Source organism: Canis lupus, chromosome X, assembly GCF_003254725.2.
Source record: "Canis lupus dingo isolate Sandy chromosome X, ASM325472v2, whole genome shotgun sequence".
Classification (NCBI taxonomy): Eukaryota; Metazoa; Chordata; class Mammalia; order Carnivora; family Canidae; genus Canis; species Canis lupus.
The window spans coordinates 111070715-111086348 of record NC_064281.1 but is presented as its reverse complement, the minus strand read 5'-3'; the positions used below and the strand labels follow the sequence as shown (position 1 = coordinate 111086348).

General features: G+C 41.1%; 1 long non-coding RNA gene across 4 annotated transcripts in view; it reads right to left on the bottom strand.

Moving 5' to 3' along the window:
• The window catches only part of LOC112668474 (uncharacterized), a 70079-nt gene that overhangs the window by 45499 nt on the left and 8946 nt on the right, over positions 1 to 15634 (bottom strand). For all 4 annotated transcript variants that reach the window (XR_004813058.2, XR_007409496.1, XR_007409495.1 and 1 more), the window contains exon 3: positions 5035 to 5118. This is a non-coding gene — a long non-coding RNA (uncharacterized LOC112668474). The remainder of the gene's footprint in view (positions 1 to 5034; positions 5119 to 15634) is intronic.

Genomic DNA, 15634 nt, shown 5'->3' with positions numbered 1-15634 from the left:
TAACAGCATTATTTACAATAGCCAAGTTATGGAAGGTCGTGATCCTGGGATCCAGGATCAAGTCCCACATCGGGCTCCTTGCAGGGAACCTACTTCTCCCTCTGCCTGTGTCTCTGCCTCTCTCTCTCTGTGTCTCTCATGAATAAATAAATAAAATATTTTTAAAAATTATTAAGAATTTCAGGACCATTACAGCAGAGCATTAAACTAAGCATGGAGCCCTATGAGACTCACAAGTCACACGTCCGGGAAGCAGGCCCTGCTTTTGAGCCCCTAAGAGATATGTAAGTCTTAGTATAATGTTTAACTGTAGTTAAACCTACAATTAAACCTGGTATTGGTTCTTTTATCCTCCTCATTTCATGAAAACTTTTGTTTTTGTTACCTCTTGCAAGTCTCTCATATCATCAAGAGTATCATTAGAATCAGAGATGTGTCACAATTCCTGGATGACAAATCTAGGGTTGTTTTCATTGATTCTTGAGATAATGTACTTCCTGTGGAGTTCTGATTCATCTTATGGACCCTCTTGAATACTCTATAAAACAAAAACTAGAAAAGCAGCTCAATCTCCATTCCTCCCTCTCTCAAGCCCTTCAGTCAAGAAAGGATACAATGAACATGTTAAAATTAAACTAAGCCATGACAAGGAGAAAGGCTCCTTCTGTTAGGCCACTTACGAAGAACAAACAGTGCCATTGAAGGCACAGCCTCCCACAAGACTGTGCTAAGTGGTTCTCACAACAGAGATGCTAGACTTTTTCAGTCTGGAGAAATCCACTCTGTTCCCCAGCCATACTCCACCCATCATGATTCCCACTCCCGCGCCAGGAAACAAATAAAAGAATGCTAAGAAAACTATGAAACAGTGCAGATGAAATGTATAATGCAATTGTATTTAAGTGCGCTATGATAGATGTTTAGATAAGAGCCACATTTTGTTTTTCACAAATACAGTCATACACAGAAGAGAGGTTTTCACTAGGTTGATGTCTTGGGGTTTGTCTCCTGTGGTCCTTTTTTCGTGACAAAGGACTTACCATATTTACCTGATTCTGAGATGTATATTTTCTTCCCTTTTTAATGTCTCTGCAATCAGAATGCACCTTATAATCAGTGGGCATTTTACAATCACTGTCAGCCAGGACGCAGTTGAAAGGGAGTGGTCATCGCCTGTGTACACTCAAGTCTGCGCGTGGCTATTGTAGTATCATGACCTGCGATAAACATATATATCTAAAGAAGCCAAAAAGAGCTCTCCAATAAGTATAAAGTTACAATTCTACTGATATGAAAGCATTACATCACAGCTTATTTAGAGGTGTTTGTTTTCTTTCTTAGTGTTACACAAAAACATAATTATAGGGGGAAAAAGCATCTCAAATGCGATGGAACGCTTCATATCTTCAATAGAATGCAATATCTGCCACTGACATTTCTGAAGAGTTTGAAAAGCTTCACACGCACCCACTTAGAAGCCATCTAAAGTTCACGTTGGCAAAATTCCTAGATACTAACAAAAGACTACTTTTTAAATATCCTTAATGGAATATCGAAGTTTTTGTTTTGTTTTGTTTTACTTTTTCTTGCTTACAACTAGAAATTCCCCAACCCAAGAACCTAAACACTAGTAAGAGGTCCTGGTTACATCAGAATACCAATATACTGGACCAGATTAGTGGACAAATCCATTTTTTTTTCTGTGGTCATGCTTTTGGAGGAAATTCAAGAGTTCCAACATAAGGTCTAGAGCAGCACTATCACATATAACGCATACGATGCCAAGCTACAGGTGTAATTTTATTTTTCATGTGCGACCTTTTAAAAAAGTTTAAAAAGTAAAAAAAAGTTTAAAAAGTAGACGAAATTAATTTTAATAATATGTTATTTAACTCAATATATCCAAAATACTATTATTTCAACATATAATCAATATAAAAATATTAGCGAAATATTTTGTCTACCCTGTCTCTGAAATCTGTTGTATACCGTATTCCACACTTAGAATATATCACAGTTTGCACGAGCCACATTTCAAATGCTCAAGAGCCGTATGTGGTTCCCATATTGGACAATGCAGACCTGGTCAATACATACATTATCAACAAAATAAAATAATCCCTTCCAGAACATTTTGCTCAAACACAGAAGCATTCAGCAGAAATTCAACAGTGGCAGCTATTTCCACAGCACTCTTTTGCGTGTCAACTATGATGAATTGATTATGACAATGACAATGATATATTGTTCTGGAGCAATCCTGCTGAAAATAGTCTAGAGCAGTGGTCTTCGAACTAGGCTACTGGTACATGAAATCTTTTCAAGAAGTATTCTGTATGTTAGTAAATTGAACACCAATAAAAAATAAATTAAAAAAAAAAAGAAGTATGTGAGCATGGATAGTTTCCATGGATCCACTCTCAGATTCTCAACTCCCATGGATCTTTTCTACTAAAACTGATCTGCCTAAAAACTTTTTTCCCACGTGCTTAAAATTAGGCATTATTTTGCAACTATTCTCAATACCGATCGCTTAAATGTATCATTAACTGGAAAAAAAAATGCACCTAACTAATGGCAGTATATATTGTTGATATTGATTCTTTTAAATATAACTAGAATGAGGACGCCTGGGTGGCTCAGCGATTGAGCGTCTGCCTCCGGCTCAGGGTGTGATCCCGGAGTCCAAGGATCGAGTCCCACATGGGGCTCCCTGCATGGAGCCTGCTTCTCCCTCTGCCTGTGTCTCGGACTCTCTCTCTCTGTGTCTCTCATGAATAAATAAATAAAATCTTTAAATATATATATATATATAACTAGAATGTTTTCCTATACGACAAAATGTTTACACCAGTAAAACCAATACATAGAAATTGTTATTTATTTCAGATAAGATACATCATTCAATTAAACTACTTAAAACCTGTTTTCTCAGATTGTATCTTGAAGTATCTTTTCCAATTAAAGTAAATCCTCATATCACTTTATAAATATATGCTATATATTTATATAATATTTCACTTTATAATATTCACTTTATAAATATATATTTATATAATATTTCACTTATATATTATATATTTTCTTCCTCCCATTATCAAAAACAAAATATAGTAGTTTCCAGACCAATTATTCTTTAGCTATATATGCATATCTCTTTCATAAAATACAGTTGAAAAGTTTGATTCTGTGGTCTAATAAAGTTAATGGATTTTTAAATTTCTGTACATGATTCCTACTTAATTATTTCCACAAACCCAACACCAGAGTTCTAAAAACACATGCATACAAATTTACCAAAGGAAACTATGCTTGCTATCAGATTCCTTGTTTTATACATGAATTATAACGTTAGCTACATATTACATTGTTTAATTTAAAATCACGAGAAACAAAATTATGATTTAATCTCTTAATTTATTTTGAAGTTGATAAAATTCTCATTATAATTTTAATCGATTTCCTTTGTTAATAAACTATTAAACAGGAGGTGTCCCGTAATTGACTTCTGTGTGGTTTTAATAATGTTCCTCAAAATGCATATCAATTGATTTTTCCATTGAAAAATGAAGTAGACATTTTTCTGAAGGTACAGCTGATCTAGCCGATTATTTTGATATGGATATTGCTTTTGCCAATTAAGTTATATTATAAATATTTTCTATGAAATCAATGATCCAAATCTGTAGCCTCAAAGATTTATATTTAAATAAATTAAAGGAACTTTATCAAAATTATTATGTTGGCTAAGGCATATCGGTCTAAGTATTTTGATTTTTCTAATCTTTTTAAGTACACTGCATTAAAAATAATGCCCCAAAATTAAAGTATGTCAGATATAATAGTTATTTGCCAAATCCTTGATAAAGTCATTTTGGTAAACTTACCAGAAACCCAGAAATAAATTATTCAGCAAGAAATCCTTTAATAAATTGGGGCTTCCTTACTTTCATGGAACTAAAGATAGGCCTAATCAAGTTGTCTGTTACAAATTTTAAATTTTAATTAAAATATTTAAATCATGAAAAATTACTTGTCGTAACAGGTCACTGTGATTTTTGACTTATGATTTGGACATTCATTCCATTCCCTTCTACTTATTTTTGGGAACGAAGTTTTCTGACCTCTTATAGCTCTAAAAGTGAAAAATAGGAAGAAAATTTTTACTGCACTGTCTCATTAGAAGTAATAGCCATCCTCAGAGTCATGAACTATCTTGGAGGAAAATAAACAATCATATGCCCTTAAGGGGTGCATTTCCAACCAAATTTGAGTTTTTATTTTTAGTAATTACTTATCAAAATATGTAATATTTTATACTGTTCTGATAAACTGTATACTACTAAAAATTTAAAGGTAAAAAGTTTAATATTTAATAGGCTTGGCATTATAGGAAAATTTCTTTCAATCCATATTGAAAATCTTTCGCAGAGATGTATGGTAGGATGACCAATAAAAGGCTTTTAAACATAAAAATATATTACATTAGGGTAATTTACTGAGGGCACTTAAATAGAATGGTGATTTAAAGGAGGTAATATCATGAAAATTTCTGACTGTTCATGTTTTTTTCTTTGCTTTTAAATCAACAATGATGAGTATCAAGATGCTATGGTACTTTTAGTTCACTGAATAAATGTACAAATGTGATTAAATCGTTTTATTTAAAAGTATGGTATTTGTAATATGCCGGAAATAATAACTACAAATAAACTTATGATCAAAAACTTCAGATGCCAGCTTCAATATTGGTGATGGAATTGATAGTTTTCCAAAATTATTTTAGCAAGTCTATAATTAGAAAGTTTAAAAACCACTGTTATAGAACAGTCTCAGTGAAGCCCAGAGGAAAACTAAGTGGGAGAAAGGAAATTTAGAAAGAAAGATTTATTTTACTATCATTTTTAATTTCTGAATATACCAGAAATCACTATAACTTGAATACACTAGCTTATTTGCCAAGGCAATTAGGCAACTTTGCAATGGGTGAAATTTTAGGAATATTTCTGAGCAATCCACAAACACTGTACTTACTCACTATGGTCACTAGGTGGCAAGTACACACTGGAAACGAAGCCCTCTCCCCCTCCTCCAGGGCTCTCTCAATTGTCCAATCTCCTGCAAAAAGAAAAAGGATATGAATAAAGAAAATCACAACAAACAGTAGCAGGGAATATTTGCTTCCTTTTGCCAGGGAAAGTAATAAGCCCTTAACATCTGAAAATTTCACAAATGGCCTTATTTATGTAATCTAATCTACCCTTCATTAATACCATTTACAAATAATGTTAATACATTCTATGGTATAACCATGTACTTTGACCACAAAACCCAAACTCTATGCAGCTAAGAACTTCACCTCTGGTAAAACCGAAAAGCAGTATCTATGACATTCCAAGCACAAGGTTAAGATCTTAATTTCATTGAATCTTCAAACAGCTCTCAAAGATACAGGCTAATGTCACCCCCATATTATATGTGAGAAAGCAGAAAAATGGCCCCAGATCATTGAGTTAGTAAGAAAATGCAAGTTTGTGTTTCTCCCAATTCAATAGCCATGCCCTTAAATATTACACTGTATGATGTTCCAGCGGTGTGTGTGTGTGTGTGTGCGCGCGCACGCATATGAGTGTGCATGCCATCTGTCTGTGTATCTTTCTGTATTTGGCTGTGCACATTTGTATTTCTGTGATTCTATGCCTGTGGTTCTATGCACGTGGAAGTGTGTGCATTTGTGTGTGCAGCACACAAACACCTGTGCACCCCAGATCTTTTAGATCTCTTTCTGGTAATCTCTACATCTGCTTTTATACTGTATAGTCATTAGAGGGAGCTCAAGAATTTCCATTTTCTCTTGATGAGGCTAAGAAAAAGGTGCATTAAAAGTCACTGAAGGGGGCACTTGATGGGATGAGCACTGGGTGTTATTCTGCATGTTGGCAAATTGAACACCAATAAAAATAAATTTATTTAAAAAACTAAATTAAAGTCACAGCTTCCTTTGAAAATGTGGAAGTGTGTTTATTTGTGCGTGCTTTTATAAGTATTTGAGTCTCTGTGTTTTCATACATATAAACCTCTGCATATGTCCCCGTGACTGTGCATGTGCCCGTGTTTCTGCTTGCAGACTAAGTCCACGTATGCAGCTATATGCCTATGATGGCAGATGCATGTGTGTGTGTGCACTCCTATACTTGATGTACATCTAGGATTGAGTGCCACAGGGGCATGGGGTATATTTGTAGATCATTTGTGTATGTACATCTGTGCCGATGTGTATATATGCTGATGTGTACATGTCTGTGCCTCCGTATGCCTATAGATATGTCTATTTTTTTTAAAAAAATAGACCATGTTCAGGTCTGTGTTGTCTGTAGATACCACGTGGCTTGTCTCTTATGTTATATGCTGAGGATGTTGTGTATTTCTGGCAGGTACACCTGGCATCTGAGTGTGCATCTCCATGTGCATTTATATGTCTGTATACGTGAGTGCTTTTATGGAGTTGTGTGTGCGTGTGCCCCTAAGAGAGGTTTGGAGTGTGTCACCACCTGAGTAGGTGAAATCTTGTCTTTTTTGGAGGCAGTACTCACGTCTATGTATACATATGTAAGTCCACGGAACCGTACCTGTATTCCTATGTATATGTTTCTGCATGAGTCCATGTGTATAAGTAGCATCTATGTCTATGCAGAAATGTTTAGTCCTCACGTTTGCTGCCTGCAACTATTCATCTGTGTGAGTATTTGCACGTCTGCATGTCTGTGTGTCAACTGATATGTCTGTACCTATACATTCTTGCTGTAAGCCTCTTTATCCATGTCTAGGCGCTTCTATATTCACATGTACAAGCCTCAGCATTCACCCATCTGTTTGTCCACCTCTGTCGGCCTGTGTAAGTCTGTGTAACCATCTGCGTGTCCACAGGGGCACGTGTGAGTGCATCTGCCTCAATCTGTATACGTGAGAATGAATTTTTTTGGATGACTCTGGGTGAATGCGTATGTGCCTGTGTGCAGATGTTTATGCTGCTGCCTAACATAAGGACTCTGCATGCAGGAGAATTTTGCATGTCTGCATGTACTTGTCTGTGTGCACGCTTCTGTGCTACGCATACTCATCTGTTCGTGTGCATACACAGGAGAACCCATATAAGCATCTGTGTGGCGGGATGTCTGGAAGGTATGCTGGGTTCTGCTAGTGTGTGCCTGCATTTCTGTGACTATGCACAGAGGTCAATGCACATGCACACTTCTGTGTGTATCCGTGCACCTCCTGGTTGGTTCAGGTGTATGTCTGTGGGCCTCTGTGTCTACCTGTACATCCTTGTGGGCCTCCACATCTACCTGCACGGGTAGAAATCTGTATGTGTGTTTCTGCCTGCATCTGCTCGAGCTTCTGCAGCTGTCTCTTTGTGACTCTATGTGCGTGTGGGTCTGTGTACATCTCTGCCTCTGTGTCCATGCCTGCATTCCTGTGAATGTCCCTGTGCTTCTCTATGGGTAGGGGACTCTGCGTGCCCCTCTCATGCACCCGTGTGAGCCTCTGAGAGTGCAGATGCGTTTGCCCACATATATCTTTGTGTGGGTCTCCAGGCCTGTGGCTATATGTGTAGGTGTATGTTTCTGTCTATAAAAGCATATGTCCCCCCAGATCTATATACAACACATCTCCCTCTCCGTATAAAAGCATCTCTCTAAATGCACATGCCACTACCCCTGTGTGTGTGCATGTAGAAATCTCTTTGTGGCTCCATCTCGGTTTTGTATCTGTGTACATGTATACTTCTCCTCGCACAAGTGCATTTACATGTGCACACCTGCGTGCTTGTGTATTTCCATATGTACATCCACACGCCCGAATATTCCTTTGTGTATCTTCATATAAGTTTTCAGGCATGTGCCTGTATGCACATTTGAATTGTCATGGTTAGCATGAGCACTTGCAATGCAGGTGCAGGCATGAACGTGTTTGTACATATGTGTTCTAGTAACAACTATGCTTCTGTGTGTACATGCATGTGACTCTGTAAGCAGGAAAACGCCAGTAAATATATGTTTAAAACACATGTATTTACCTATGAATGAGTCTCTGTGTTTCAGTGTTTGTGTGAATGTCTCTGTGTCTGCACAGCAGTAAAAACACATATGTTTATGTCTATGTATGGATGACTCAATGCACCTGTCTGTGGGTACGTGTACACACGTGCAAACACATATGTGTCTCTGTGGGTTCGTATATGCCTGCCTACATTTCTGCATAAACATCCAGGGGTGCTTGAGAATGTGTTTAGGACTCATGAGCCTCTAGAAGCAGCTATGTGTTCTTGCATGCGCATATGTGTGTGCATCTGTGATTTTGCATCTTTGAGGCTATGAATCAGTAAATACACCCTCTGGATGCTACCCAGGTCAGCATATATGTCTCTGCATGCTTCTCTGGGTCTATGTGAATGTGGATTATGTATTTATGACTATGTGTTGCTCTGTGCCTACATACAGAACTATGGGGATTTGTGTGCATCTGTGTGTATCTGTGTGTATACGAGATGACCCACGTCGGGACGCTGGAGTTTTAGGTTCATACTTGTGCAAACATGTATCTCTGGTTGTGGCTGTAAGAATATATGGTCTGTGAGATTATGACACCCCTGTAGGTCTGGGTCAGTGTGAACATCTCTGGCACTGTGTGTGTGTGTGTGTGTGTGTGTGTGTGTGTGTGTGTGTTCTAGGGTGTATTTATCTATGATGAATATATGTGTGTAGATGTGAGCACTTTTTTTCCAGAAAGACTTTTCTGGGCATTTCCACACCTGCTTTTCTATGATACAGCCAGCATGAGGGGCTCAAGATCTTCTTCCTACTATTGAAGTAGCCAAGAAAATAAACATCAAAATATGGACTCCTTTGGAAAATATCCATTACTGAAGATAGTAATAATGGTCTAACAGCACAGAGGCTTTTTATAATCTGAAGACAAAAAGCGGGTGGCTGCTCAGTTCTTCAAATCCCACTGCCACTGCAGACGTTTCTGTCAGAGACTCTGGCACGCACCTACCTTCTCCCGTCCGGCCCCAGCCGGAGCCCACATGCTGCCTCCTGGCTGCCCAAAGCCCACATCATACGGCCCCCACCCCACCTCCCACTTCCCCAGGCTTGCCTACTGCCAAGGGCCCCAAAGGTGCTACTGCTACTTTCTTCTTCATTCTACTTTTCTTTGGCTAGAAAATCAGATTAAGATACCTGCTGTCATTCAATCCTCACAACGGCCTCGGAGGCGGGAACCAGTGTCATCCTCAGTTTACAAATGAGGGCTGAGGATCAGAGACTTAGAGTGCATTACGTGGGTCATGTGGCCAACAAGTGGCAGCCGCAGAATTCGAACCAGGCCTGACAGACACCAAACCTACATTCCTTCTGCTCTGCCGACCATTTCTACTATGGAACGTGCCCGGGTCCCAGCAACCAGTAAACGGGCACGTCTGCCTCCAAAGACTGTTCTAAACCATGATTCTTCCTTGAAACGATCTCGCTTAATTCTTGGAATGACCTAAAAGGAAGTACTGTCCAAGTTTACATGTGAGTAGACAGGCTCCAAGAAGTGCAGTCACTTGCCAAAGTTCTGTGTGAGCACACAGGTCCTCTGTCGGTACCCTACAGAGCAAAGGGTCATTGAGGACAAACACGATGGAGGGAGGACGTGCCTCGTGAAGTGAAGCTGAATGTTCTAGCACCAGGATACATATTCGGCTGTCATTCTTGGTGGGTGGGGCCTCCTGAGCATTGTGTCATGAGTCCGGGTATTATTAGAGGTGCCTGTGAAGTTTGGGAGCAAGTCCGGGTGTCCTGGGGTGAATACGTATGTCGTGGATTACGTGTCTCTGCGTATGGCTCTTCTCCGTGTTGTGGAATGGGTCTCTGAGGACCGTGGGGCAAGTGTGAGCGCTCCGGGGCTAGTTTCTGGGTTAGGTGGCACGTCTCTGTGTAGTGCTGTGAGGCTAGATGTCATGTGGTGAAATGTGTCACAGGGTAGGTCTCAGCTAGTCTCTGTGCTCTGGCATGAGGCGAGGTGTGGGGGGACTCTGGGTGTGGTGGAGAAAACCTTTCTGTTACAGGGCAATCTCTTTGTACTGTGGGTTGATGCTACATGGTTTGAGGTGATAAGTCTTATGTTGTAGGGTGAGTCTGTCTGAAGGAATGTGGGTGTAGGTGTTGTGGGACAAGCATGTGGGTTTTATGAAGTATTGGTAAGTTGTAGGTCCTGTGAGTGAGTTTCCTGTGCTGCCAGTTTGTGACTAGTGTGATTCATGTGTGCACCGTAAGCTTGTTCTCAGTGCACATTAAGGGAAGCATAGCAAGGAGAGATGAGGTGAAGCAGTGGATTGTGGGTTGTCTCTGTGAATTATGGATCCTATGAGTCCTGAGCTTCTGATTTGGAGGAACTGTGCTTTGTGGGAGTGATTCTGGGTGTTCTGACTTTCATGGCAGTGATTTTTTTTTTGGATGTATTATCTGGAAAATCTGGGGATTGTGGGACATCTTCCTACATTGTAGGTCATGTCTAGGTGCTGTGGTGTATACACTGCAGTCTGAATAATGTGGGATGTATCTTGGAGTAATGAGGTGAGGCTGTGTCATGGGTTGATTCTAGAGATTCATAGCAAATTGTCTTGTCATAGGGCCAGTCTTTGCATTGTAGGGAATGTCTGTGCCTTATGGTGAATCTATGTGGGTTTTCTTAAAGCAGGGGGGAGACTCTCAGGTATGGGGTTGTGTCTGTACACGGTATGTATGGCATTTCAAGAGGTTGTGGTCCAATACTGTGTATTGTGAGGCAAGTGTGTATGATACAGGCTGACTGGAAATGTGGTGTTGGGTCTATTCTGGGGTTGTAAACAGAGTATGGGTTATTAAGGGGCAAATCTAGGCATAGGGGAGCTTTGTGTTTGTGCTGTGGGACTACTCTATATGCTGTAAGGCCTATCTGCTTTGTGATGCATTTCTGTGTGTTATGGGGTATGCCAGTGTGTAATGAGCATGTCTCGAGTTGGAAATCTTTATGTTGGGTGATGATTTGTTTTGTAGGGTGAGTTTATATGGCAGGCCATGTCTGTGTATCAGGGGGTGGGTCTCTCAGTGATATGGGGCAAGTCTGCATATTGTAAAGCTTATCTGTAGTACCGCAGTTCATATATTCATTTTGTGGGATGGTGTGAGGTTACAATGAGATTTTGTGTGTGTAGGAGAACTTGAGTGCTATGGGGCATGTCAGTGCATTGTGGGGAAAACCAGGTATGGGTTCAGTTTGTATCCTGTGATTTGATTCTAGATGTTTGGGAGTGAATTTGCATTCGGGACAGAGTCTGAGCATGACGTGACCATTCTGGGACTGTGGGGAGTGTCTGTGTATTTTCAAGGTATTCTGAACATTGTAGGCTGCATCTTTTCATTGGAGGTTTGTCAACGTGTTGTGGGGGTATGTGGACCACAGACTGTGTCTAGATTGTGGATCAAGGGTGCCTTGTGGGGCAAGGCTAAGTTGTAAAGCATGTCTGATGAGGAGCAAAACTATGTAATATGTCTTCATCCTGTGAGGGAAGTCTGTGTATCCTAAGGCAATTCTGGGTTTGGGGGATACGTGTTTTTCTATGTGGGGTATTTGTCTTGTAGAATGACTGTGTGCATGTGTGTGTATTGGGGTAAATGTGTGTATCAGAATGCAACTTTGTGTTTGTGGGAGAGATCTATGTGTTATAGAGTCCCTCTGTCCATGGCAAGTTAGCTGTATTAATGTATCATGGAGCTATTTTGTTCCCTGTAAAACATGTCTTAGAGGTGTATGGCAAGACTGTGAATTTGGGGATGTGGCTGGATGTCTGCAGTCGATCCTTACCAGAGTGGGGTAACTTTCTGTTGTAGAGTGAGACTGTGCATTTTCGGGAGGTTTTTCCATTGTGGAACTTAACTGTGGGTTATAGAGCACATCTTGGCATTATGGGGTAAGTCTTGGCATTATGGGGCAAGTCTGTTCACTCTAAGTTCATTGTAGGTATCATGAGACATTTCTGTAGTATTATGGTGCAAAACTGAGTTTTGAGGCAAGCCGAGTTGTTACGGTAATACTGAACGCCTACCGAGTAAGTCTTGGCATTTATTGGAGAATTTTTGCCTTGTAAGGTATATTTGTGCATTGTGATGGGATTCCATGGGCTATGCTGGGAGTCTCATGTCATGGAACATGTGTGAAATCATAAATTAGTCTAAGAATTGAGGGGTGAGCGTGGGAGTTATGGGAGAATCTGGGCGTTGTGAGGTTCATAAGCATGTTGTGGAGTGTTTCTTGGTGCGGTGGTGCAGGTCTGTGTGTTTGGGCACATATCTGGTGGCTGAGGTACGTGATGGGTTAATTATTTGCTCTGTGGTTGAGTCTCTGCATTGTGGGATAACACTGTGTAGGGGTAAAGTTTGTGCACCGAACGGTGAATTTGGAAGTTGTATCAATTTCTACGCATTTGTGGGGCAAGTCTGTTTTCTGTGGCATGTTTTAGAACTACTGGCCAAGAATGCTGGTGGGGGTGGGGTTGAGTCTAGGCATTTAAGGATGTGACAGGATGTTGTGGAGGAGTCCACTGATGATGGAGTGCATGTTTTGAGAAGTGTTTGTAAGTTGTTATGCAATACTGTGTGTTTCTGGGGGGGAATATATCTTATGAGGCATATCTGTGTACTGTGGGATGTATGCTGTGGGAAAAGCTGTCCATTTTGGAACAAGTGTGTGTTTTCATGCAATTTGGGGTGCTGTGAAGTGGGCATTATAGAGGAAGCTCTGCAGTGTTATGGATTCTGTTCACTGGGGAGTATCTAAGCTGTGATTGTTGTCTGTACGTTCTATTGTGTATCTGGGCATTGTGGGGCAAATATGAGTTGTCAGCTGATTCTAAGTGAGGGCAAATCTATGTGCTATGCTGTGTTTGATGCAGGGTGGGTTTGTGTATTTTGGGCTGAGTATGCGTGCTTGGCACAAATTTGGGAATTGTGTGGTAGGTATGCGGTTGTGGGAGCCTTGTTCTCTGGGGTAGGTCTGTGAGTTGTCAGTCATGGTTGTGCATTATGATGCAATTCTGTACATTGTAAGGCAACTCAAAAAAAAAACTGTGACTTGAGTTTGAGTGCTGTTGTTCCTTTCTATTCATTGCAGGGCAACCATGGGCTTAGTGAGGGTGCTTCCATGGAGGCGTATTTTTATATTTTAATATAACTTGGCAGCTGTTTTTAAAGTTTCTGTGCGATATTGCGGGTTTGAGATGCTATGGGTTAAATCTGTACAAGTTTGGGTTTTGGTGCAAGTTTGGGATTTGTGGAGTTAGCGTGCCGTGAAGCAGAAGTGTGCCAGGCTGGTCTATATCTTGAAGAGTGAGTTGATGTGCTGTGATGTAATCCTGTGTGTTGCAAGAGAAGTTGGTGTCTGGGGACACATCTCTACACTATAGGATGTGCCTATGTGTTGTAGCGTATGTGTGTGCAGTGCTTGGGCAAATCTTTGCACCATGGGGTAACTGCATTAATTGTGAGATTGTTCTACCTATTGTAGGATGGATTATGTTTGTGATGCTGCTCCACACCTTATTGGAAGAGGAGGTTGAGTTTTGTCACTGACCCCAAGTATTTTGGGGTCCGTCTTCTGATGAGGGGTGTGTGTGTGTATTTTGTATCAACTCTGAATACTGTGTAGCACATCTATGTGTCATGAGTTGACCCTATACAACGCATGGCAAATCTGTACACTCTGGGGTAACTTTGTGTGCTTTGGTGTGCACCTATGCGTGGTGGGCAGAGTCGTGGCTTATATCTAGGAACTGTAAAGAATGAATGACCGTGTCATGGAAGAGATGCATGCTGAGGCATGTCTCTCTGTAGGAAGAGTCGTGTGACATGAGAGGCATTTCCCCCTGGTGACTTGATATTGTGTATTGTAAAGGGCATATCAGTGCTTTGTGATATGATTCTGTACTTTTTGGGGAGAGTCTGAGTTGTGCATTTATGTCTGTGCACTGGGTTTTGTGCAATTCTCTATGCTGCACAATGAGCTAGTAGTTGGTGGAGCTAGTATGTCTGTGTAATGTGTTGTGGATGCCTATTGTAGGATGTGTCTTTGAACTGCAAGGCAGTTCAAACTCTAGGTGCTTTGTTGCTCCTATTTTCCTTGTAAGCCTGCTGTTTGCACTGCAGGGAGAGGGTGTTTTGTGAGGCGTGTCTCTGTTGTAGGGCATGTCGTGCATTGCTGTGCAGCTAAGCACTTTCAAGACAAATCTGTGTGCTGTGTATTTCTGTCTGTGCATTAATGATACGGTGTTTCTGGGTAGTGTGGAGTGAATCTGGGTATCATGAGGTGATTCTGGATGTTGTGACACATGTCTGTGCCCCTTTGTGTGTGGGGACCAGTCTAGGGTTGTGATATTAGATCAAACTGAGTAAGGTGGACTTATGCTTCACAGGACAAGCCTGTGCACAGAGGGTTAAATGTTCTCTGAGGCATGTTTGTGTTGTATACAAGGTGTTCTGACATCTGTCTGGATCGTGGGGGATGTCTATGCATTGGATGGCATGTCCAGGTGTGGATGGGCAAGTCTATGAGTTGAGGGGCATCTCTATGCATTTTAGGGCCTCTATGTGGTAGAGAAGTGGGGGCGGGGAGGATGCTTTGCAGTGAGCCTGAGTGTTGTGGTTCTAGTGTTTTCATTGTGGAATGACTGCATATGTTGTGGAGCAGATCAGTTGTGTAGAGTGGGTCTGTGCATTGTGATTCCGATCTTTGCATGGAGTGTGTGTTGCACGGCACGCTTGTGTTATGAGGTAGGCCGATGCCCTGTGGGGTTTATCTGTACTTAGTCGGGGTTTACATGTGGCATTGTGGTGCATGACTGTGCTATGTAAGAACTGTGTGTATTGTGTGGCAGTGTGGGCTTTGTGGAGCATACCACTTGGCATTGTGTTATTATTCTATTCATCATGGGGCAAGCTGGTGAGTTAGGGTTACGTCCATACTTTGAGAGGCATGTTATGGGGCAAGTTTGTGGGTTGTACTCTGTGACCTGTGGGTTGACTCTGAATGCTGTGATGTGCACGTGGTTAATGCAGGCAGACATCTGCATTGTGGGCGATATCAGTGCATCATGGGACGTGTTTTCAGATTGTGGGATAAGTCTGTGGTTATATGTTGTTTTTGAGTTGTACGGGTCCTGCATATCCTTTGGGGGACTATGTGGAGAGAACTGAAGGTCTTTGGGATCTTTGCGCTGTGATGTAACTGTTCCCTTGGGGAGCTGTGGGCTGTGGGGATGCTAGAGTGTACAGTGGGACGACATGGTGTGCTGCGGTGCCATTCTCTACTGTGTGGGAGGAGTTTACACCGGGACACTGAGTCTGTACAGTGTAGGGCATTCGAGGTCTTGTGTATCTGTGTGTTAGAAGGTTTTCTGTATGTTGTAGGACAAGTCTTGGTACTGGGAAATGAAGATATTTACTGGAGCCAGTGTGTGTTATGTGCCTAATACAGGCATTGCAGAGTGCATCTGCTCTGTCACATGATTCTGTATATAGAAGATCTGTTTGTGGGGAATGGGGCTATCGTGTGC